The sequence below is a fragment of the Lycorma delicatula genome, chromosome 1 (assembly GCF_047948215.1).
Source record: "Lycorma delicatula isolate Av1 chromosome 1, ASM4794821v1, whole genome shotgun sequence".
NCBI lineage: Eukaryota > Metazoa > Arthropoda > Insecta > Hemiptera > Fulgoridae > Lycorma > Lycorma delicatula.
The window spans coordinates 375,578,688-375,604,031 of NC_134455.1; the positions used below are offsets into that span (position 1 = coordinate 375,578,688).

General features: G+C 31.5%; 1 protein-coding gene across 1 annotated transcript in view; it reads left to right on the forward strand.

The window, feature by feature from the left end:
• The first annotated feature begins 7,425 nt into the window (after nucleotides 1-7,425).
• Nucleotides 7,426-25,344, forward strand: part of LOC142318450 (uncharacterized) — a 120,348-nt gene continuing 102,429 nt past the window's right edge. Inside the window, exon 1 of the mRNA XM_075355036.1 lies at nucleotides 7,426-7,510. The gene's annotated coding sequence lies outside the window, so the exon portion shown is untranslated. The remainder of the gene's footprint in view (nucleotides 7,511-25,344) is intronic.

Below are 25,344 nucleotides of genomic sequence, written 5' to 3' on the forward strand. Positions count from 1 at the left end.
TTTTGAGTATTGTGATACTAAAGCTACACCATGACCTTAATAACAGATCTTAAAAATGACCAAGAATAAGTAAATTTATTGATGTTTGGTAACACTGAACTGCTCTATTGATAAAACCAGAATTGATGCCTCTCTATTGCTCTCTGTCTTACATCCACCATATCGGATATTCTCGCGTCTTCGTGGGAAGTTCCAATTTGTTTTGAACATTCTGGAACATCTGAATGATTGTTTGTGCAAATGTATAAAAATATAAATACTACACCTCATTCATTGGCTGGAATTGAATGATCCTTCTATCGGTATCGAATCTATTGTGTTTGTGTATGATGTGATTTATATGTTAATTACAATTCATGGTATTAAATATTCACAGGAGAGATTTATACAGAATCATGGAGAAATTTTTAAGTGGGTGTAAGCGAGCATTAGACGATAGTGAAGCATGAAGTACACAGATGAGCGTGGTTCCGAAAATAAAATCAAGAAAATATTCTCAAGAATACTTAAATTTTGGGTTTACCAGTCCTGAAGTAATTGAAGAAAAGGGTCCCTGTGTGTCATTTGCTCAAAAATTTTGGCAGAAGACAGCATGAAACCTAATAAAATTAAACAGCATTTGAAAATGCTTCATAGTGAGTGCATTAACAAACCCCCTAGAATTCTTTGAATTAAAATTAAAATAATTAATTCGTAATTAAAAGCAAACATTATTTTAAAAAAAGAAACTTTACTTGCCTCTTGCAAAGTTTCATATTAAATAGTCAGATGTAAAAAGCCCTACACCATTGGTGAAGAGCTTATTTTGCCAGCTGCAATTAAGATTGTAGAAACTATGTTTGGAGATAATTTTGCCGAAAAATTACACTCCATATGTCTATCAAATGATACTGTTGCTCATTGAATTGGTGATATAGCTGAAGATGTACATCATCAGCTTTTCAGGAAGTTGTGTGACAAATTGTTTTCAATTCAGCTTGATATGGCAACAGATAGCAACAAAGATGCTCATTTCACTGCCTATGTTCAGTTTTATGATGGTATATCAACAGTAGAAGCACTACTTTTCTGCAAATCAATAGAACTCAAAACAACAGCACTCACATTATTTGCTATTTTAAATGATTTTATAAATGAGGCAAACATAGAGTGGAAAAATTGTGTCAGAATATGCACTGACTGTGCTCGTTCAGTGTCTGGAAGATTCCAAACTATACAAGCACTTGTGAAACAAAAATCTTCACAGTGTGTCTGGACAAACTGCATGATTCACAGAGAAGCTCTGGCTTCCAATGAAATAAGTCCTAGTTTGAATATTGTGCTAATGACGGAGACTCCAGTTGAGTATGGGAACAATTGACTGAGGCCTTTTGTTCCCATACATTCCTAACCTGGGTCCGGTAACTCTTCTCACAGAAGAACATCTGTTTAAGTGTGTCAGTGGGCAATATTATAAAATATGATTGTTAAATGGACCTGTTATCTTTACTAAAAGGGTTCCTTTAAGCCCCCTTTTGGATTCCTCCTGTTATTATATTTTCTACCAATTCTTAATTGGTAGGAATCTGTTACTCAGGTCTGCTATACCGGTGTTGTTACAATATATTTTTCTTTTATTACATCTTTTCTTAGTGATCTATTATCTTGATGTATGTTGCACCTTTAAAATGTTGATTTATATTTTTTTTTTATTATACCCACACAATAATTGTAAATATAACTATTTCTACTTCAGATGAATATTATTTCTTTAATATTATAACCACTTACTATTGTGTCTAATAAAGTTCTAGAGATCTATTAAGAATATTATTTAAATAACCAGTACTGCTCTATGTATTGTTTGAAAAAATGGTAAGTATGTTTACCAGTGGCCAATACATGATTTTCATTAATATTAACTTTCTTTGGTAAGTGTACTTACCAGGGCCTAAATTAAAAACCAATAAAATATTTGATGTAAAAAGTGCTTAACGCTATTAATCTAAGCCCTATCTAATCAAATTTAAAACTTTTAGTTGAATATTTTTCACCCTGTAGTACTGCCCTATAAAGGGTTGAAGTACTATGTGGAACTTCAATGTCGATGTGACCCATCTTCTTTGCTTTAGGTAGGTCATTGACAGTCTCAACAAACAGTCCTATTGCAGTCCTTCTTTCTTTAACACAATGTGGACCGGTTGTGAGAATTCTCGTGATTTGTCTCATTTGGTCAAAAGACTGTTTATAAGAATCACCAGGTTTTGTACATTGGTAACTCTCAAGCTATCTTTTATATTTTTTGTGAACTTAATAGTTTAAAGGTTCATAGCCTTGACTGAATATTCTCTGAACATTTCCACATGTGTTAATGAATGCCCATTCATACTTGACTTAGGAGATGTTATTCATATCAGTTGTGTAAGAGGGGATTTACAACCAGTCTAAAAATGGCGTCACGCAAGTTGATGGATTTAAATTGTAAACACGATGAAAAAGATAATGAATTAAGCAAATTACTTTATGATATACTGTCAGATTGTCAACAGCAAACAACTGGTAAAATGGACAGAAAAACAGGAGATGAAATATCCAAGCGTGTATGCATTTTAGAATACAATTACCAAATGAAAGGTGTAGATCATGCAGATCAGTACTTGTTATATTACTCAATTATGAGAAAGACAAGAAAGTGGCTCTTCCTAAAAAGTTGTGGTCTTTTCAACTTATTCAGAATATACAATTGTTTGAACCCTCACCCCATAAAAATTACATACAAGTACTTTCTTTTAGCTGTGGCAAAAATTGGACACCAATAGTAAAGGAAACATCACAAGATTCTGATTCTGATTCAGTCACTGACAGTGTTTGTCCAGGCCCTTCGCAATCAACCAAACGTGCCCCATTTAGTGACCACAACATTGACTGAGTGGTGACATGAAGAAACATGCTCTTGATGTTATTGTTAGTTCTGGAGAGAAAAAATTATCCTGTAAATGTAGAATGTGTGCTACAAAAAAACTTAGAAAAGAAACAAGGTACATTTGCTAGTTTAGCCAGGTACTACTTCATAAAAGAAGCTGCTTTCAGAGGCATCACACCTTAATGCAATACTAGAACTTCTCCTCATGATTTTCAGCAAGTTTCGTGAAATTTGGTCAATGGTGAGTGAAGATATGATTTTTTTTCTGAATGCATGCATAAATTTAAAGATCCTGGTTTAAATGCCTGGGAACAATAAAGGTCATTTAAACTCAGTCCACAATATGTTAAGAAGTCCTCTTGCTGCTTCTGTGATCCCACAAGTAATCACAAAAGGATCAGTTTTCAAATTATGTACACAGAAATTATATGTCTACAGCTGTCTAGCATAGTATGCTTTACTGCAAGAAAGCACAGGTGTGGGCATGATTTTTTGTAAATCAAAACAGACTACTACATGTCAAGGATCATTAAGTTCTTTAGCATTTTTCATAGTTGTTTTTGCAGTCTCTGCTTTCCGTAGATGAAGGTCCTTCAACAACTTAACCTCATCTTTTTACATTCATTTTCATAATCAATAGGAGCTTACAATTTCTCACAAGTTGCACAGGTATCTGTGCGTGGCTTATGAAAGCTGAGATTAAATTGTATAAATATTTCACGGTACATACTCTTTTACAGGATCAACACCATTCTCAGTACAAATTCAGTATACAAGGAATACATCTTTTTTACATCAATGTTTGAATTAAGGTATTTTAAGTTAGGATTTTGTTGTCTTGTATAATGGCTAATGAAATGTGGGAATGAATTTATATGCTCTTTGACCAAATCAATTTTACACTGAGGTGTTTTGTTATTAGGTTCTTTCTTGCCACTTTTATTTTGAGTGCTCAAAATTTTTTTTTCCCTACTACATTCATTGTACATTTATTTGTAACGTCTAGGATAAGAAGAAAATATCCACCGGGTTGGTCTAGTGGTGAACACGTCTTCCCAAATCAGCCGATTTGGAAGTCGAGAGTTCCAAGGTTCAAGTCCTAGTAAAGCCAATTATTTTTACACGGATTTGAATACTAGATCGTGGATACCGGTCTTCTTTGGTGGTTGGGTTTCAATTAACCACACATATCAGGAATGGTTGAACTGAGAATGTACAATACTACACTTCATTTACACTCATATATATCATCCTCATTCATCCTCTGAAGAATTATCTAAACGGTAGTTACCAGAGGCTAAACAGGAAAAAGAAAGAAGGATTAGAAGAAAAAACTGTTTACATACTCTGTTTGCCCGTTCAGTGATTAGAAAACACTTAATTACTTTCTATAAGTGATGTTACCTTTCTTATTCCTTTGACATTTTTCTATTCCCATATGCTGATGTAAAAATGTTATTTGCAGTTCCCAGTTTCCTAATTTCCAGAAATTGTTAAATATTTCATGTCGCTTTTCTTCACGTAAATTTTTATTACAATTATATCTATCTACATTGGTGATTATACTCACAGACCCTTTTGCTTCATGAATCTTTTTTTCTATCTGTATACTGTTCCCTTCATTTCTTGTTTTTTTTTTTTTGCCGTGTTTTTTAACTGGGTTCTTCTTCTCCACTTCAGGAATAGATGGTTCTTTCTCAGTTGTTCCCCTGAATCACTAGTATTGGTATTTCCATCATCAGCAGCATTCCGAACAGAATAATCAGGATGATCAGAATCGGTATTATCTGCAAAAGAATTCAAAAAAATTTAAATCCTGTTATTTATTTTTATAAATTAACAAAGTAAGAGAGAATACAGAATTATTAAGAATGAATACTATGTAAATGCATTGAAAAATAGGTTACAATAGAATTTTTTTTCATAAATATTTTGAATCTGTAACAAGAACTTTTGCTGATTAAAAAACAGTTAAATTGAGTTAGGAAATTAACATTTTTTTCCAGCGTTGTGCACTTAATCTGGTAGAAAAAAATTCAATCTAATGTTATCTTTAAAAAAATGTGTTTATCTTCTCTTGAATCACTCATCATTTTAACTTGTCAAAATTTTCTGTAAGTTAAATCATGGTTCAATTACAATAAGTAGCTTTCTTATAAATCTACCTAAAAGAAGTCACTAGATCTCAGCACCTATCAAGTTTTCAGTTGTTTCCCTTTAACACCAACATTTTGTTCATGTTATAAACCCATTAAAGGCACAAACTCATTTTTGCAAAAAAATTACATGTGCCCCCTTGGCTTCTGGACCCCACATATTTTTTAAAATGAGAAAAATTTTAAGAAAGATTTCTCTAAAAATATTCATGTATAGCTTAACCTTAACAAATGTGCTTAAGTAACATTTTCTCTAAATCTTTACACCTCTTTCAATAGACTAATTTAAAAAAAAAAAAATTTCAAAAACCTTTGTGCATTTTAGGGGTCTATAATTAAAAAAAAAAATGTTGTTGATTAGAAGCACTGAAGAAGTTAGTTAATAGCTCTATGTATGAAGTACAAACTTTCAAAAGTTTTAAGTTTATTGATTCGAGTATGGATCTATGGGCTTATTGGAAAGTGAGGGGTGAATGGCGGATTGTCGAGAGTTTCTTGAGGTTTTTGGTTTTCAAAAGAGTAGCTGAGAGGTATAATTATATTACGATGGATTAATAGACCAGGTGGCTTGAGACCCGCTTAGGTGTTTTTTCCACAGTATAGGGACTCTTGGCAATCATGCCCAGTTAGTATTATATATGGTTTAAGTGATATTATGAATTGGTGTGATCTATTAGACCTGGGATGGTTTGGCTTGGGTTGAGTCTAAGTGGACGTAATCCCTGGTCGAGCCTGATCAGAGTCAATTTGAGGTTTATTGAATATTTTAGTACGTACTGGTAAGTAAATTGCAATGTTCGAATGACATGACTTTAAAGGGTGTGAGTTTAAAGTTTTGGATTTTCTTAGGGTTCGGTTTGTAAAGTGTAACATCAATCTCTTTGAGATCTGTTGTTGAGTGAGTAATTTAGACTACTCCGTTCGGTGGTAGACAGGCACGTAGTTTGTGCTTCCTTGGGGGCGGTTAGTAATAGTTTAGGTAATGATTGATTGTGCGAATTAAATGTGCGATGATGAGTGAAGTCTGATACGAAGTTAGTATTAGTTAAACAGATGTGTCACATCGATAGAAATATAAGTTTTGGCATTTGCATTGGTGATATCCTGACAGAGACCAAAGTAATGATAAATATGTATTCAGATTTAGAGGGTCTAGAGGAAGTTGACCTTCGGTAAAATCCATCAGGGATACCAACGCAGGGGATGGTGTGGCAACCGACCGTGATGTCACAAGGCGGGTGCTTCCTGTACGGGGTTGGTATGTTTCTACCTTTTATTGTCTGTTTACCGCCGTCAGTGAGACCAGTCATTGTTTTCGAGCTCCGTGTAAATTGAAGTTTTAAGTGGTTTATTTTTGGAATTTTATAAAAAAATGTTATTTCAGTGCCTAGTGTTATGTGAGTAATGTATATTTGTGTTTGTAATTGTTAAAATCAGTGAATAACTAATGACTATACATTAAAATAAAATTTAGGTTGGAGGGCCGTGTTACAACCACGTGTTGTCGCGTCCGTACTTTCATTATTCTAATTTAGTTTATTAATATTAGTTGAATAATAATTGTTAAATGAACACTAACTAGTGTTAAGTGTGGGAATTAACTGTGTGAGTTACTTTTTCAATCGACTAAGGATAAGAGGAGATATTTGTGTATAACAATTTGGGTAATATGGTCGTGTTAAAACTACGTGCTTTTTGCGTCCGTTTTTATAGACTTGATTTTAAAGTGCTGAGTTTATTTTTATTTATTCTAAATATTTTTTATTTTCTGAATTTATTTTTGTAATTTGTATTAATAATAGACAGTATTAGTAAGCACCTATATACTGTAATAGTTATTTAATTATTAATACTGGCCATATTGGAAGAACGCCATCTTCATTTGCTTAGTTGCGCGCGCGCATGTGTGTTATCCTTGTGGGAGGGCTGTCTCGTCTTACTCTGCTGCTGTTAGTGCTAAATGGCTGTCGTTAGTTTGTCTTGCGCATTCTCTACCTGTTCCTCTTCCTTTATCAGTCTGTGTTCTACTCATCCTTTTTTTTTATTCTACTTACTAAATTACCTAAACTACCTAAATTCAAATAAGGTTAATTAATTTTTAATAGTAAACCTTCCTAAATATTAAATCCAATCCCTCTTTCATTTTCCGTATTAAAATATTGTCGAAATATTAATAATGTAATAATGTCTCTCTTTTTTGTTTAGCCAACGGAACCACCGTAAGGTATTACTTCAGATGATGATAAATACACATGAATGTAAATGAAATGGTCTTGTACAGTCTCAGGTCGACCATTCCTGAGATGTGTGGTTAATTGAAACCCAATACCAAAAACAACAGTATCCACGATCTAGTACTCCGACCTCCTTCACTGGGATTTTAACCTTAGAAATCCCAACTTCGAAATCAGCTAATGTGCAATGACGAGTCACCGTTAGACCAACTAACCAGGTGTGTAATATAATAATTACTCAAAACAATCAAGTATACACTAATAAATAATTACTTTTTACCATTTTAAACCTAATTTGTAATAACTTATTAATGTCTGTACCTTCAAATTAAGCAAATAAATAATAAAATTAATAACTAAAATATTTAATATTAAGTAATTAATGAAAATTAATTATAAATAAATGATTTGTTAATAAAACTATTTAACGTCAATTAAATAAATAAAAATAATAGCACATTAAACAATTTAAATGTATTAAAATGAAAAAGAAATAATAATTAAAAATAATATTTCTTTACTAAATTAAATAATATAATAATATTAGATAAATTACTCTTATTTGAAAAAACAATTAAATAAAATTTAATGTAATAAATTAATTGAACTAAATAAAAACATTTATTAAATTTTTACCATCTTAATAGTAATTGACAGGTAATTTAACTAACTTAACTTTTTCTAATAATAATAAGTTAGAAATTGTATAATAATAAAACATTTAAATAAATAAAAATAACAAATTGGTAATTTAAACATAAGCACATTAACTTATTAATTACATAAAATTTTCAAATCAGAATTAATTACGGACTGCTTAGCCTCCGCTTTTTTGCCTGGTCTCAGTAAGCTTCCTTATCTCCTTTAACTCGTTCCTTCCTTCCACTATGTAAAAGTCTGTTGTCTGTCAACAGATTTCATAATAAACTAAAATAATTAAGTGTAATCCCCATATAAATTAAAATAATAATACTAATTATATAAATAAATAAATTATTAATAATGATTATTACAAAAATAAACTAGATTAAATTTGTTCAAATTAATAAAACAAATATAATCATTAAATAACATAAATTACTATTATTTATATAACCTTACCTCATTATAACCTTCCTTTCTTCCGTTATATAGTCTGTTGTTTATCAATAGACTTATAATAAATTAAATAATTTTGAGTGTAATCTCCCAATAAATTAAATTAGTTGAATAAATATTCTAACTATATAAATATATAGTTCTATATTAACTATAGTTAACTTCTAATAAATCTATAAACCGCTTACCAACAATTATATATATTACATGTTCAAGCGCTTTCAGAAAGTAATTTCTGTCATCAGGAACACACTAAGTTATTGTGCATAAATAAAACTTCACATATTAATTGTAAAAATTTTTTTTTGTATATATAACAATTGATCGTCATGTATGTTAAAATTATGTCAATGTAGTACGTCTTGTCTGTTATAATGGTCTCAACTGTTATGTAAAGTTGAGAGAGGAGATCAGTTTTGCCAATCTAAAAGTCAGCAATTATTATTCAGTATTTGTTTGAAACAAATGTTATCAAATTTTGTTTGCTCATGTATCAAGTTTGTTAATATATATATGAAATTTTTCCAAAATATTAGTTTTATATAAGAGGCATATTCATAAAGTAAGGGCCGTTGGTCATTAAAAAAAATTAACTCGTGAAAAATATTTTTACTTACAGTTTTTACTATATATCTACTTCATTTTTCCTCGACATTCAGTCACCATTCAGTTCTAAGCACATTCCGATAATCACCATTCAGTTGGAAGCACTTTTTGTAATGCTGGACCAGTGTCTTTAACTCCTCTGCATAGAAGTTTGGCGCCTGGGAATTGAACCAATTGACAACAGCAGTCTTGAGTTCCTCTTGTTTTCAAACCGTTGTCCACCAAGCCACTTTTTCAAATGCAAGAAGAGGAAGTAGTCGCTAGATGTAAGGTCAGGATTATAAGGAGGGTGATCAAAGAGTTCCCAATGAAAATCTTGAATCTTCTTGGTTAAGGCAGTGGTGTGAGGACATGCATTGTTGTGAAGGAGGATTATGCCGGATGACAGTTTCCCATGTTGTTGATTTTGGGTCGCATGTTTCAGCTTGGTGAGCATTTTGCAGTACATGTCAGCTGTAATTGTTGATCCATGTTCCATGAAATCAACCAAAATGATGCCCTTTTTGTCCCAGAAAATGGTAGCCAACAGTTTTTGGCTCCAGTACGGAGATTGCTTAAACTTTTTCGGTTTTGGGGAACTTGAATGGCGCCATTACATTGACTGTTGTTTCCATTCTTCGTTGTTAGGATTTCCACATCTATTCGCCTGTAATATTGTGGGAAAACGAATCATCTCCATCTTGTCGATAGTGGTCCAAAACACTCATCCACTGCACATTCTTTGCTCTTTGTGTCAGTCAGTGAGCATTTTTGGTATCCATATTGCACACAATTTGTGATATCTGAACTTTTCTGTGACAACTGTGTAGATAGAGGTGCGTCCAACATGTGGAAATTCATCAGTCAGAGGACTAATTTTTAGTCGCCGAGCACATTGCAGTTTTCAGTTCACTTGTTCCATGATTTCATCGGTCTAAATTGTGGGTGTGCCACTCTACTCTTCATCATGCACATTTGTGCGGCCATTTTTAAAGTCTCTACACCATTGTCTAACCTTCCCTTCATTCATTACTGTAGGTCCATATACTAGGCACAAGTCTTGATGAATTTCAGCAGCTGAAGATTCTTTTGCACATAAAAATTGAATCATAGCACGCACTCCACTACAGTTAGGAAAAATTATTATCGTGTACAATGTGATCTGCATTCACTGCCAGGCAAACGACTACTAAATCAAAACAACTGCAGTGGCTTCGTAAATAGCTGATAGATGGCGCTGCATGCGTGAAACTGAGTTCAAACCTGCTAATATTTAAATATAAGCCAACAGCCCTTACTTTAGTAATATGCCTTGCATATTATTAGAATAATCAAGTATATTAATCAAATTTTCTGGTTTGTAATTGTGATTTTTATTTAGAATGTGTTTAGCAAAATTTGATTTTTTTATTTAAGTTTTTTGACAGTATTTATATGCTCTTTGATCCTGATTGTAAATGAATGATTAGTCATGCCGATGTATTTTAAACCGCAGTCTGTACATTTTAAACTATATGTATCCGGTTTATCTAGATTAAATTTATCGTTTTTCAATTGTTTTAGAAGGATTCAGGTTATTTATATATTTCATTATTTTATTGTTAGTACGTAAGCAGTTTTTAATCTGAATGATTTGAAAATTTTGTTGAACTTTCTATAATTCATATTATATTCGATTTTAGCATATTCATTTTCATTTATATTATTAGTTAACCTTATTTTAATGGATAATTTAATTATTAAATTTTCATTATATCCATTGGTTATAGCAATGTATTTAATATTACTTAATTCATTTTTTAAATTTACATTATATTTTAAATATTTCAATGCTCTATAAATTAATGTTCAATTGTATGATTCCAAGGATGAAATGAGTTATTATGGATTATTTTGTCTTGTTTGGTAGGTTTCCTATCAATATCAATATCTAAATTTGTTTATTAATTGTTATTAATTTTTAGATTCAAAATATTGATGCTATTTTGTGTTCTTGAGTTAACTTTGATGTAATTACCTAAGTAATTAATTTCATTGATTATTTTTTTTTTTTGTCATTTTTTTTGTTGATTATATATAATTAATATGTCGTCTAAGTATAGAATTTGATGACAAAATTTTATTCAAACAAATATTGAATAATAATTGTTGACTTTTAGGTTGGCCAAACTGATCTCCTCCCTCAACTGTACATAACAATTGAGACCACTATTTGGACAAGATGTATATTATGATGACATGTTTTAACATACATGACGATCAGTTGTTATATATACAAAAAAAAAATTATATAATTAGTATGTGAAGGTTTATTTATTATTGTATACACAATAACTTAGTGTGTTCCTAATAATATAAATTACTTTTTGAAAGTGCTTGGGCGTGTTACATGTATAATTGTTGGTAAGCGGTTTATATATTTATTATAATTCTATAATATACCAATGGGCCATGTTAAAATCAATCTGAATTAATTAATAATAAAAGTACTTGTATATAGAATAATTTAAATAAAACAAAATAAATATTAACATCAAATAAATAACATTTCTTTAATAAATTAATAATATAATATAATAAATAGTAAATATTAGTGGTTAAATAAATAATAAGTTTTATTTTATAGCAGTAGATTAAATATAAAATTAATAATTAATTTCATAAAATAAAATAACACAAATAGATAATAATAATAATTTAAACAATTTAAGACAAATCTACTGATAATAATAAATTAAAATCCAATAATTGATAGTAACTACTATTTAATATATTTAATCAACTAAATTATCAAACTTCAATAAGTAATTAATAATTTTAATTAAAATCTAACTTTTAAATTTAATAATGTAACTTCATTTAACTAAATAGTAATAATAATTTAATAACAGTAACAACTGAATAATCTCATTTATTCTTTTTTTTTCAGGTAGTATTAAATAAATAATAATGATGATAATAATAATCTAATTGCATAAATATTTAATTGTAACAGTAATCTATATTGTATTCTAACATTTTAGGATTTAAAGGTTGTATAACCTTAGGGTTTGATGATACTTATTCATTAAATCAAGATTCACTGTGTGTGGAAGTAACCACAACCTTCAAGAGGTGATCCTGTTTTGACTGAACATAGTGGATCTAGAGGAAGTACCTCGATAAAAACCCACTGACAGGAAGTCTTACTCTTTAAGATTTTGGGGGCTAGCATCCCCATGGCCCTAGCCTCTGCAACTTTCCTTCCTACTTCACCGCAAGCTGCTGAACACTTTTTACTATATACGGGTCATTCCATATATAGTGGCTTAAATTTGGATAAGGTCCCCACTCGACCCTCTCCAATTTTGATGAAATTTTTACAGGATGTACATATGGGTCTTACATGAACCCTTGCCAAATTACAGCTACATAAATAGTATGGTTGGGCCACTAGCCATATATTTGTGAAGGCTACTTTTTTGACATTGCGACTTAAATGAATAAATCATCAAGTTTGTTTTATCATTGCTCATGATCTAAGGGTTCTGTTAGCTGAAACTTAGTGATCCTGTTCAACTTTTTGAGTATAATAGCTTAGCTGCAGAACAAAAGCTCAGTTTATGGAAGAATTATCACAATGTGCTATTAAAGTGGCTCATAAATCTTGTTGTAAAAAATCTGGATTAAACAGTAGATACTGGTTGATAAAGTCAACGTGTATCTACTGAAAGAATAACTTTCTGAAGCCTATAAGCTTTATGAAGCTTTATGAATAGATATTATTTGCAGCCTGTCATAAAGTTATGCAAATGACAACTTGATTGCTCATATAATGAGTTTATCAAAGCCTTCTCATATAACGTAATGTTAACTTATCCTTTTTTATATATGTTTTTAAAATATCTTTTGTTTTTTATATATATTTTTCATATTTTTTTACAAACTAAATATTGTGCTAGGCTGTGCTTATTTAATGGAGGCACATACTACCCATGTCACCACATCTTTGCTGGACATATGTGATATTTCTTGAGCGTAACTCCACTACCAGTTACCATTACATCCTCTGATGTGATCGCCTCGGTCCTATCGTTAAATACTCATTTAATTTGTGCGGGATACCGACAAGATTCCACGGCAGAGTATTTAGTCTGTCTATAGCAACACGTTATATTCGAAATTACTGAGAGCCAATTTGTTGATCGTTTCGATTATGTGCCGTTTAGATCTAAATATCTTCATGGTCCTGTACCAAATGGTATTACTGTCGAGCAGACACTTTTTATAATCTTCAAATTTAATCTTGTTTTTAACTATGTTCTTTTTAATCCCTTTAGCTTTTTTGATATTTTTTTCAGGACCAGTTCTGAATGTATATAGTTTTGCCCTCAAGCCAATGAACTCGGGTTGGTATCCCGTTGAATCATCCTTGAATTTTACTATCACTTTTTTGTTCTTCAGCGAGTGACAGGGATGAGTTACCATGTTGTCGGACGTGTAAAAGTGATCTGTGAATGTACTTTCTTGTAGATCTTTGTTAAAGTCGTGCGTTTCCACCTCAAAGAAAAAACTGTCCATATCCATGTACAATAGGGAGATTTTTGATTCGTAGTTTCTTTTCATCACATCATAGTGGAAGTAAGAGTTTTGCTCAGTTCGAGCACAAACAGGCCGACATATATAAGTTTGTCAAAATATATATATTTTCAATGGCGCATAGGGTTTCATTATATATGAGTCGTTTGGTTTCATAACCAAATACATCACACTTTTAAAAATTTTCAAAAAAGGCAGAAAACGTTTATCTAATTTTAATCATAGATAAAAATGTGAAACTCCGTTGTTAGATAGGTATCATATCAAAGTGTTTACATACAGAATTATGGATCCCTAGAAGACTTCTATTTCCTATAATTCAAATTATATCTAGGATCTATGTATCTGCTTTTCATTTGAAGAAGGGGATGCATCTGGTTGCGATATGAAATAAGTAACTTTTAACTGGTTATGAAAGAAACATGATAAAAATAAAAAAAACTGTTTATTTAGTTTCACAAAGTAGGCTACGAATATTTTATTTTTAACATAGTGTATTTATTAAAATCAATAAATCGTTTTTCTACAAAATTTGACATCCTTCTTCTGGAACTTCTGCTTAATCTTCAATGTTACCATAATTGTCAGGGCCAGATTTATCACAAGTGCTTCCCCTGGGCAATAGCAAAAATGCCTCCCTTTTCCAAATTTTTTTTAAAACTATGTGCATTTTTTGATAATTGGTATAAATGAAATATAAGCATTTACACCTTTATTGAAATGTTTTATTTAATATATAATAATATATTTACAAACTAGTGATGGACATTAAAAAAAAACATCGATGTTTTTTTCGATTGAATGCATCGGATTGTTGCATCGATGTATCAAAAAATACATCGATGTTTTCTATACATTGATTGTTTTTCTATAAGTTAAATATGTATGTGGTTTAGAAATAAAAAGCAAGCATCTATTAAAATAACTTTATTACCTTTACATTTATTTTTAATATATATCCCAACTTTGTAAAAACAAAATTTTACCCAATCTTTTACCCTTTAATCTATTCCTTTGTTGAGTCATTACCTGTGGTGCTTGCGAAAACAGTCTCTCTGATGGCACTGATGTGCCCACCATTGTTAGATATTTAAAAGCAATTTTATGCAATATTGGAAACTGTATTTTGTAATCTTTCCAAATTTCTAGAGGATTGTCGTTAAGTCTTCCAACAGGACTTGTCAGATAAACTGAAAGTTCATCCGACAAGCTATCTTCAGATTTATTACTCTTCCAATTGCGATGTACCAGTTTGTAATGATCACTCCATAATGAAAATGTCTCTTCACTTTTATCAGACTTATCCGAGTCTGACTCGATTTCTTCAATTTGACGCAAATGAATCTTCATTAAATCTTTGATTTTCGATACAGCATTGCTACAAGCTATTGCATCGTTAAAGTGAATTTTTTTAAAATGTGGGTCTAAAATGTTTGCTATAGACATGTTCAATGGAACCCATTCTTTTCGTAATTTTTTGCAGAGCCAGTTTTTGCTCTTCTCGTGCCACAGGTTCTCCTGCGACACCTGCTGAAGTAATTTTGGAAAATATGCAGCGGACTAAAGGTATAATTTTGCTGGTTGTGCAATATTTATCTGCAGAAATTTCTTTTGTGGCTACCTCCAAAGGCCGCAATATCAGGAGGACGGATGAGGCAATGGATATTTCTGAACTGCTGAGCATTGGGGGTGCGGTGGCGTGTCGAAAAAGAATATCATTTATGACACTCCGCAGTTCTAAAAATCTTTGTACCATGTAGTAAGTACTATTCCAGCGCGTCGGTACGCTTTGTATAAGTTTAGTCTCAGTAGAAGTAGCTTTGCGCAATTCGTCACTAGCAACGCAACTTTGTTTGAACCAGGTCACAATTGCTTTAATTTTAGTAACAATTTTTTGCCACTCAGTATATGCCATTGTGCCCTCAGCCACCAAATTTAACGTATGAGCCAAACGTGGAATGTGTTTCTTCTTTCCAAACGTCAATTCTACAGCTTTCACCATATTGGCAGCATTATCGGTTACAACAGCCGTCACATTATCTTTTTTAATACCCCATTCTGCACAAGTTTTTAAAAGCATTTCAGAAATATATTGTGACGTATGTCTTTCATCGAGTTCGTACACGCAGAGAGTAACTGAAATGAGTTCAATTTCTATTCCAAAATGAACAGTTACGCCTATAAAACTTTTCATATTTAATGTATCAGACCAAATATCTGTCGTCAAGGTTAAGTCTTCTATCGAAGACAATTTCTTTTTAAAAGTTTCTAAAACAACCTCATATTTATTATCCAACCATCGTCTTAGACTTGTTCTACTTGGTATTTTATATTGAGGAGCAACTGCTTTCATAAGATTTTTGAAACCTTCATTCTCGACTATTGAGAAAGGCTGGTGATCTTTACAAATCATATATAACAAACAATTGTTAAGTTTTCTTGTTTTCATGCCGGATTCTGAATAAGAGGAGATTTCTTGAAAACTGGTCTTGATAGATTTTTGACGTTTTATAGGGATTACTTCTGAGTCAGAATCTAAAGCTTTATCCAATGGTTTTGACGTACTTTGAGAACTACTCGTCGAAGGAATAACTGTTTCGGAATCAGATTGAACTGATTTAAGTTCATCAACAATACCAATGCAAGGTGTCTCATTGGAACTTGAAGCAGCTGGCTCTAAAACTGATTGCGTGATACTTTCTTTCTCCGATGTAGTCCTTTGAAACGGAACAATTTCAATGTAAGCAGCCTTGTGGACATTACGAATATGCCCAAATAAGTTTGTTGTATTTCCAGTACACTTGATAACTTTTTGACATATCTTACATTTAGATTTATTGTCATTAATTCTGTCGTAAAACTTCCAGACTAAACTTTTCTTTTTTGGCGCCATTATATTCTGAAATAGATAAAAAAGGAATGTGTTTTCAATTAAAAAAAATATCAATAACATGGAATCACTAGTGATATGATTCGTTATTAACTTCGGTTTATCTAATAAAAATGTATCGATTACCGTAAGTATCATTTGTTATGATAAATAATTACTCCCTTTAAAGTAAATAATTGGACATTTACATGATTACTTAGATTAGAGAGATTAATATGAAAAATATTTTTATATTTCTCACCTAGAAGACTAAAACGCGATGTAATGTTTTACTTAAATAGGTACGACATTAAGCACGAAATACAATTAAAGTATTAGTTACGGAATTTTTGTTTACAATCATGCTTTTATGGAAATCTCGAAAATTGTTACTTATATATTATTTAGATCAGTGGTTCTCAACCTTTTTTCTGCTGCGGCACATTTTAAACGATTTCGAAATTTGGCGGCACATAAAGAAAAAAATAAAAACTATTGTCTTATTACAACACACTGAATAAATATAGTTTATGACAAATTGTTAAATATGCAAATTAAACTAATACATACTACAAAATAACTAAACTTTATTACGTGATTAAATTAAAAGCTAATAATTAAAATATTTTTAATGCGAAATTTGAGCTTGATGTTTTTTGATAATTTCATTTATATTTGGTCGTAAAAATGACAATGCTACTCTCATATCGTCTTCTACATTTAACAATCTTGATCTTTTTTTAGTTTTAATGTTGGCTAATGCTGAAAATCCGAATTCACACAAATAAGATGTGGAAAATTGTAATAAAATGTATAAAGCTTTTTTGGCTATGATTGGATACTCGCATCTGATGTTAATCCAAAATGAATTAATTGATTCTTCTGAATGTTTTAAAATTAAATCTCGATTACTGGAAAGCAAAATAAGTTCTTCCTCTTCATTCAAAGTTAAGTCAAATACAGAAGTGTCCGTAATGAGAAATGGATTACGAACCCAATCAAATTTCTTAATATTTAATTTTGGGAAATAATGAACAATTCTCTTCTCTAACGCTGTCAAATGATCAAGAACAATTACTTTAATTGTTTTATAACTGTCTTTAGGGACTGACTCAAACTTTTCTAAATTGCCTTCTTGAGCTTTATTTTTCCATAGTTATTTGTTTTTTGAGTCCCACCAGCTTATCGGTTGAGTTAGATATTTTCATTAGGCCCTTGCATACTTGAATTGATGTTGTTAAAAATAACAAAAATGTCTGATAAGTAAGCCAGTTTAGTGCACCATATTTTATCTTCCAACAGTTTTACAAATTCATGATTTTTATTTTGTTCAAAAAAAATTTTCATTTCATCTTTTAATTTCAGAACACGAGATAAAACTTTTCCTCTGGACAACCATCTTACTTCTGTATGGAGTAATAAAGATTCGTACTTGGCTTCCATTGCTTGGCATAATTCTTTAAATAATCTACTTTTTAATGGTCTAGATTTGATATAATTAACCATTTTTTCACATTGTTCCAGAACTATTTTTAAATCTGATGGCAAAAATTTTATTACAAGTGCTTCTCGATGCAAAAAACAATGGGTAACTAATATATTTTCATTTAATTCTTTAACATGTGCAACAAATCCTTTTATATGTCCAGTCATAGCTGGAGCACCATCTATGCAAATTCCAATACATGTCTTCCAAGAAACTTTAATTTTCTTCTAAATATGAATTGATTACATTAAAAATATGTTTACCAGTTGTAAAATCAGATAACTCTCGACAACATAAAAATTGATTAATAATATCATTTTCGTGAATAAACCTAAAAATGCAATTAATTGAGAATTTCCTGTAATATCGGCTGTTTCATCTATTTGTATAGCAAAATTCGAATTTGCAAGAGTTTTTGCAGTATTCTGCTCAATATTTTCAGACAAGTCTTCTATCCTGCGATGTATTGTATCATTTGAAAGGGGTATTTTGGAAATTTCAATATCAGCAGATCCACCGATCATTGTTTTAACAATTTTACGACACGCAGGTAATATAATTTCTTCTGCCAAATTATGAGGCTTTAATTTTACTGCAATCAATTCAGCGATTTCATAAGAAGCGACTTGAGCCTTTTCAGACACACATAATTGTTTTTTTTAAATTTTTTCCTTGCTTAAGTTTTGTTGATAAATAACTTTCAAAGTAGCTTTTCTCTTTTGTTGAAAGCGAAGGATGGTTAGTCACCAAGTGACGTTGAAGTTTGCTAGGAACCATAGCACTGTTTGATAATTTAAAACCACATATTACACACTCGGGAACAACTATGTCATTTTCCATTGACGAGATAAATCCAAATTTTAAAAAATCATCATTATATTTCCGAGGGACAACGTACTTTTTTGAGAAAGGTGTATATTTACTTGTTTCTGGGGTTGGTTCATTAACTTGGTCGTGAACGTCATCATTATCTCTATTTTCATCATTACACTTTTTTCTTTTTATCCATTTGTCCATTTTTAGAAGGGTCTGAAAAAATAAAAAAAAATATTGTCGAAAAATTAAAAGAAAAATGGTTCAAATATAACATTTGAATTTATAATTATCAAAATTATGCAATAACTTGTAATTTATGAATATGGAAAATTTAACCTTTCTGAAATTGTATAACTTTCACTCAAATACAATTTTCCGTAAATAAAAATTAAATTTTATGTGAATAAATGCGGACACTGTATGCGTGCAGCAATTCAGCACATAAGCTCGGGATTTTTTGAGAGATGTGTACACAGAGAACGTATTCAATCACAGTAGTATTTCGTAGAGTGCGATAAAAACAAAAAAGAAACGTTGTAAATCAATGGATATGTGTACTGCAAAGTTAATAAGTTTACAAATTTATAATTTGAAACTATATGCAAATTAATTAATAATAAACCGAATAATAACGTTTGCTAATTTTAACGAAATAAAAAGGTGCAGTAACTACTATGCAACACCTTGTAAATTACAACTATCACTAAAACAACACGTTTATACGCAGAAATGACAAGCGTGCGCCAACTGAAGACAATTCCTATTGCTATGCATGCCACTTCATCACAATTCGGCACTAAGAAAAAACGCCTTGCAAGGTAAATAATAAAATAATTTTTTTTTGTGGATTTAAATATATATTCATGTTAAATATATTTTTATTTTTTTTAAATAATTTTTTTGATATTAACATTATTATATATTTACAAAATTTGGCGGCACACAAAAGTGCCGCGGCACAAGGGGTTGAGAATCACTGATTTAGATGCACGCACTTACCTTTGTTTACTTGTCCAACGTGTTCACAGACTTATTATGATATTAATATTACATATAACATGTTCAGTATAACCATTCGATTTATAAATATTATTGCTAACACGACACGCCAAATTTTAAAATGAATTCTGAATCAAGCTGAGTAGGTAATTAATTAATACAAAAATTAAAATAATATGATTTTTGAAGCCAGAGACTGCAACTAACTGTAAGTAAGAGAGAGACGGTGGGTCAATTCAGTCGGCCATTTGCATTTATATTTTTTATGGGTTGGTTGCACTGACCTCTATAATATTGGCTGCCTTTTCAACCAGTGATACCACTTTTTGACGAAACACCTTGCGAGTGCTAAGTAATGTAATTGAAAAAGACAAAAAAAATAGTTATTAACCGTAGAGAGAGAGAGAGGGGAAGGTTTGATGTTTGCCTTTTCGATGCATCGAAAAAAAAAAACATCGATGTATACTTAATGTTTAAAACTTAACAATACATCGGTTTGATTCGATGCATCGTTACTATACATCGAGTATTTTTAAAACATCGATGTATATCGTCCACTCCTATTACAAACTGAATCTGAAATATAATCATTTTCCACATGTATAGTAACTTGGCTAGAAACACTTTCGTCTTACTTTTTTTGTAGCAAAATCTGCTCAAAGTCTAGTTTTAAAAGATCAGCTTCTATGTTCATTATAGCTAAGCTATTTAAGCGATCTTCAGTCATTGTGGAGCGGAGGTATGTCTTAATTCTTTTTAAGCAAGAAAAAGACCTTTCAGCACTGCAGTTTGTAACTGCAGTACAAATAAACATGCGGTATGCAATTTCCACATTCGGAAACACAGTGTACATGTAATTTTCCTGAAGAAATTTGAATAACTCAAGAGGAGATTTGTTTTGCAAATTTTGAGAAACGCAATGTGCGTGAAAATGTATAAACTCATCACCTAGAGATTGCTCAAGATCTGACGAATAACATTCTCTCAGTATCTCGGGACGACTCGCGAATTTCAGAGTTATTACTAAAATGTTTGAAATTCGTAATAATGGCGAATTTGCTGTTAATGACTTTGTAAGCTAACATCCTTTTGCACAATTCGTTGTATAAATTATCCAAGATGACATTGAAAATATTAACTCTAAAATGGTCCCTGGCAATCAATTCCACTTCTCCATCACTCGTTTCGTCAGGATGTAGAGTTCTTCTCAACACAGTTTGGTACTCCTGGATTTCAGACATTTCTAAGGCTAGTTCTTCATAGTGATCAATTTCATTGCAACAGTCTGTGACAATTTTTACAAGCCCTTTGTATAAATCAATAACCTCAACCTGACTGATGTTTACTTCTTGCAATTTTTGACTGCCACTATTAAACCTACCGAGTAGGAAACGCCACAAAATTTGCAAGAATGCTGTTTCGAGATGTTCCATTTGGCTGCGGATTTCTTTTGTTTCCTGTCTAGTGATTGCGTTTTCAGTTTCATCCTCTTTCATACTCGCTAGTATTTTGATGATTTCTGAAAAGTTATCTTGTAAAGCAGTGACAGCATCTGCACGAGCCGACCACCTTGTCGTGGATGATGATTTTGTTGTTATGTTGCCTCGAATGCGTGTTTGGAAAATTTCCCATCGATGCGTTGACAATGTAAAAAAATTGTACACAGATTGCACAAGTGAGAAAAACGAAGCGGCTTTAGAACATTTTTCCACTGCACAGCCACCAACCAAGTTCAACGAATGAGCAGCAAACGGGACGTAATCTGCTAATGCATTTTCTTTCTTAATTCGAGCTTGAAGACCAGAATATTGTCCTGACAATCATCACGTGATTCAAGTTTTAAGTTTAGATTCAAAGATAAACGTCTGGATCCAATGTGGATCAAGATAGTAATGTAATTGACTTTTAGTTGTTAAGTACTCAAGATGTTCACATATTACTGATATTGTATACAATTTTTTTTTTGGAAGTATATACTTAGGTAGCTATATACTAGTGTATATATATATATATATATATATATATATATATATATATATATATATATATATATATCTACCTAAGTATATACCCGGAGAGGGGGGGGGTCATTTTTTGGATGTGCGGGAGTAAGAACAATAGGGAAATTAAGATTTCCCTAAAAACTTATATTTTAATGAAAAACGGACAAAATGTTTAACCCATTACCTGCTGAACCTGAAAATCATAAAAAATATCAACTTCCATCACCGATTGTCGTTTCAAGAGTTTGAATATGAAAAAATTTGCATTGAAAAAAATTTACGAATGTACCAACAAAAATTTTTATTTCTATTCCAAGAAATTATCAGATGTTTTATTTTTGATTCGCCATTATTGATATTTTAAAACGCTTCATTTTTAAATTCGTATTCAGCAATTTAAAAAATATTTACCTCGCTCATTTCACTTCTGTAGAAATTAAAAAATTATTTTGATGAACTATTTTGAAATGCCAAATTTAACCCCTTCAGTCACCATGGACAAAATATTGTACACGCATTTGAAATCGATTTATTTATTTTTTTACAATTTCTTTTTAATTGTTCAAACGTTTTTGTTTATGATAGGATTGATTATCGCTAATAAAACCTACAAAATATAAATTTCAGACGAAAAATTGTCTATAACAAATTTTATTGCAAAAAATAAAAAAAGTTTACAAATTTTTAATCGAAAAATCACTATTTGTGTCATTTTAATTATATTGCACATGAAGTTGTTTTTAAGTCCTAGACAAAAAGTGTGACACAGGATTAAATAACAAATTTTTTATGGATTATTTGGCTTTGTTGAACAATTGCCCTTAAAGAAACAGTTGGGTGGAAAAGAATGTTGAAGAAATGTTTAAGTAATTTTTTTTATCCGAAAAATCTAATAAGTACGAAAAAACTATCCACAAAAATAATAATTTTTCATAAACAAGATCAAGTTAATACGTGATTTTAATTTATTTTTCACTGAAAACATGAATCATTTGTTGTACCAAATTTATAAATGAGCATATTAACACTGTACTTTACTTTTGTTGTATAAACGCGGAATAATAAAATTGCTATACACAAATTAAAAAATATCATTCTAGAAAATGTGTTGTTACCAAATGATTAATGGTAAAATTAATCATTTGGTAACACCACATTTTGACCAAATGATTAATCATTATTATAAAAAACGGCAGAAAATAGATGTCTGTTCATCTCGGGGTTATTATTTATCTAAAGCATAAATTACTGTAAGAAACTAATATTTAAATTCATTTTTTAACGACTTTCGAGTTTCTTTTTGAAACGAATTTTTTTTCTTGGAAAATTCATCATCATAATTTTTCACAGTTCAGTACTATATTTCAGAAACTTCAATTTCAATATCAATAAACTTTGATTCTTCTTGAATCTGAATTATTATTGTTGGGTAAAGTTAACAAAAAACACAGCTAGTATTTGCCAAAAGAAATTGGACTTTATTGAAAGAGTACCAAAAGAATTTATGTTATAATTATAGTCATAAAACATAACAGGAAGTTATGAAATAAGCATGATTTAATACTACTTAATATATCAGCTGAATTAACAAATGAATAATGCTGTTAAATACAAAAATACATGAATAAACCTTTATAAATACACAGTGTATCAGAGTCGGAAAATAAGAGAGTTGTTTACAATAATTTCAGTATAGAAGGCGTTAAATCACGATATAAACACATTAAAATAAATAATAATATAAATAGAATTTATTCTAATAGTAAGTTTTCTTGAAAGTATTAAGTTACAAAGAAGCACAAAAACATAACTTCATGTCCGGAGTAATTTTCTTTAGATTAATTTAAGAGAATATGAATTTAGTGCGTGAATAGATAAGAATTAATCTCGGCGATTAACAAGTTAAATTAGATTAAATGATTGCAATAAACCTTTCAAGTAAAGGTAATTTGCTCTGAGTAACTGACGTTTGAACACGCACTTTTGATGAACAACACGAAATGTAATAAAAGTTATCAATAATAATATATGAAATATATCGCACATAAGTTTTATAATTCTGAAGTAGTGTTTAAATTAAAAGTAGATTTGATAAGAACGATAGTTTGCATTTAATAATCCATAAAATGGGCTACACATGAACAAGGATAACATAAACGTTTAATATGAATAATAATGAATAATTTGCACTTGCCTGTATTACACACAAATATTAGCAAGAGATGAACTCGTAAAAGCAAGTACAGATGAATACATATGTAATCCTGGGCGTAGTCCGCACTGGTGTATCAGGAATACAGAGGTGTGATGTGGTTTGGTGGTAGAATGATGCGTAGAATCTCAGATGTGTAGTGACGAGTTTTGAGTTTGCAGGAGAGTATGGCCATAGGCGACTGCACTGGTGAGATGTTCGATCTACTCTGCCGAAAAGATGGCGAAAGAAAAAGGGGGTAACCAGATCCAGGTAGTGGACAGGAGAGAGTGTGTGTAAAAGACAAGAGATGTGTGCATGTATTAGTAAGGGGACGAAAAAATAACGGGTGTATGAAAAGGGTAGTCAGAAATAACTCGATAGAAGAATGGACGCGGTCACTAATGATGACGGAGGGAGGGTCGAAACAAAGTGAAATTTAACATTCCTGTAATAAGACAACGGGACCCACCCTAGCTTGGAATTCGTAGAAAATAACGGAAACTTTACGCTAGAAAGGCGTAAACATACTGGGGGGCTAGCGAGCAGAATCATGAAGAGAAGACCAGAGGATGAACCTTATTTACAGGACGAGTGATGAAACCAGAAGAGTTTGATACGGCAGATACCATCCTTACCAGGAAATGTTTCCGAGATGACACCAATGGGCCAACGCAGAGGAAGAGTATTGGAGGATTTCAACATGACGAGGTCACCAGCAGCAAGATTGGGTTGGGATTTGTTCCATTTGGAACGAGAGGTGAGCTCATGAAGGTACTCCTTGGACCATCGATTCCAGAAATTTTGAATTTTTTGCTGTAGAAGAGTCCAGCGAACACGAAGAGAGAGGTTCGAATCAATGGGTTTTTCGGTAAGAAGACGCGGAGTTGAAAGAACGGATTTGAGAAGTAGTTTTCTTGGGCTTAGAAAGAGGTATGCGAAGGATAGGAACGTGGAAGGCTGGTGGACCATTCCACAAGGAATCGCAAGAAGGAAGCTGTGAGGCAGATGTTCCCTGAGACGCGATGTCAGAAGCTTTACTTGAAGATTTTACAGCATGAGGTGAAGTAGTTTCCAAAGTTTGTTTAACGCGGTTAGCCTCGTAGGTCCGTAACTTGTAAGATCTGTTGCGGTTGCTAGCCACGGTCGTAGCATCTGAAGCAAGAGTTGAAGCGACAGCGTATCGTTCTTCAGGACTTCCAGTGGTTGCAGAGTGAAGTGGATGGTCACATCGTTGATCATCCGGATTGGGAGACTGGGCATACATAACTTCCTCGGTTTCCCTACATTTATGAGAAGTGTCGCCAACAGAGTCTTCTTGTGAAATTACAGTGTTAAAGAAGGAAGTAGATTCTTCAGACGGCGAATCGAACAATTCGGAGGTGTTGCCGATGATTATCCATCCAAAGACAGTGTAGAGCGCAGAA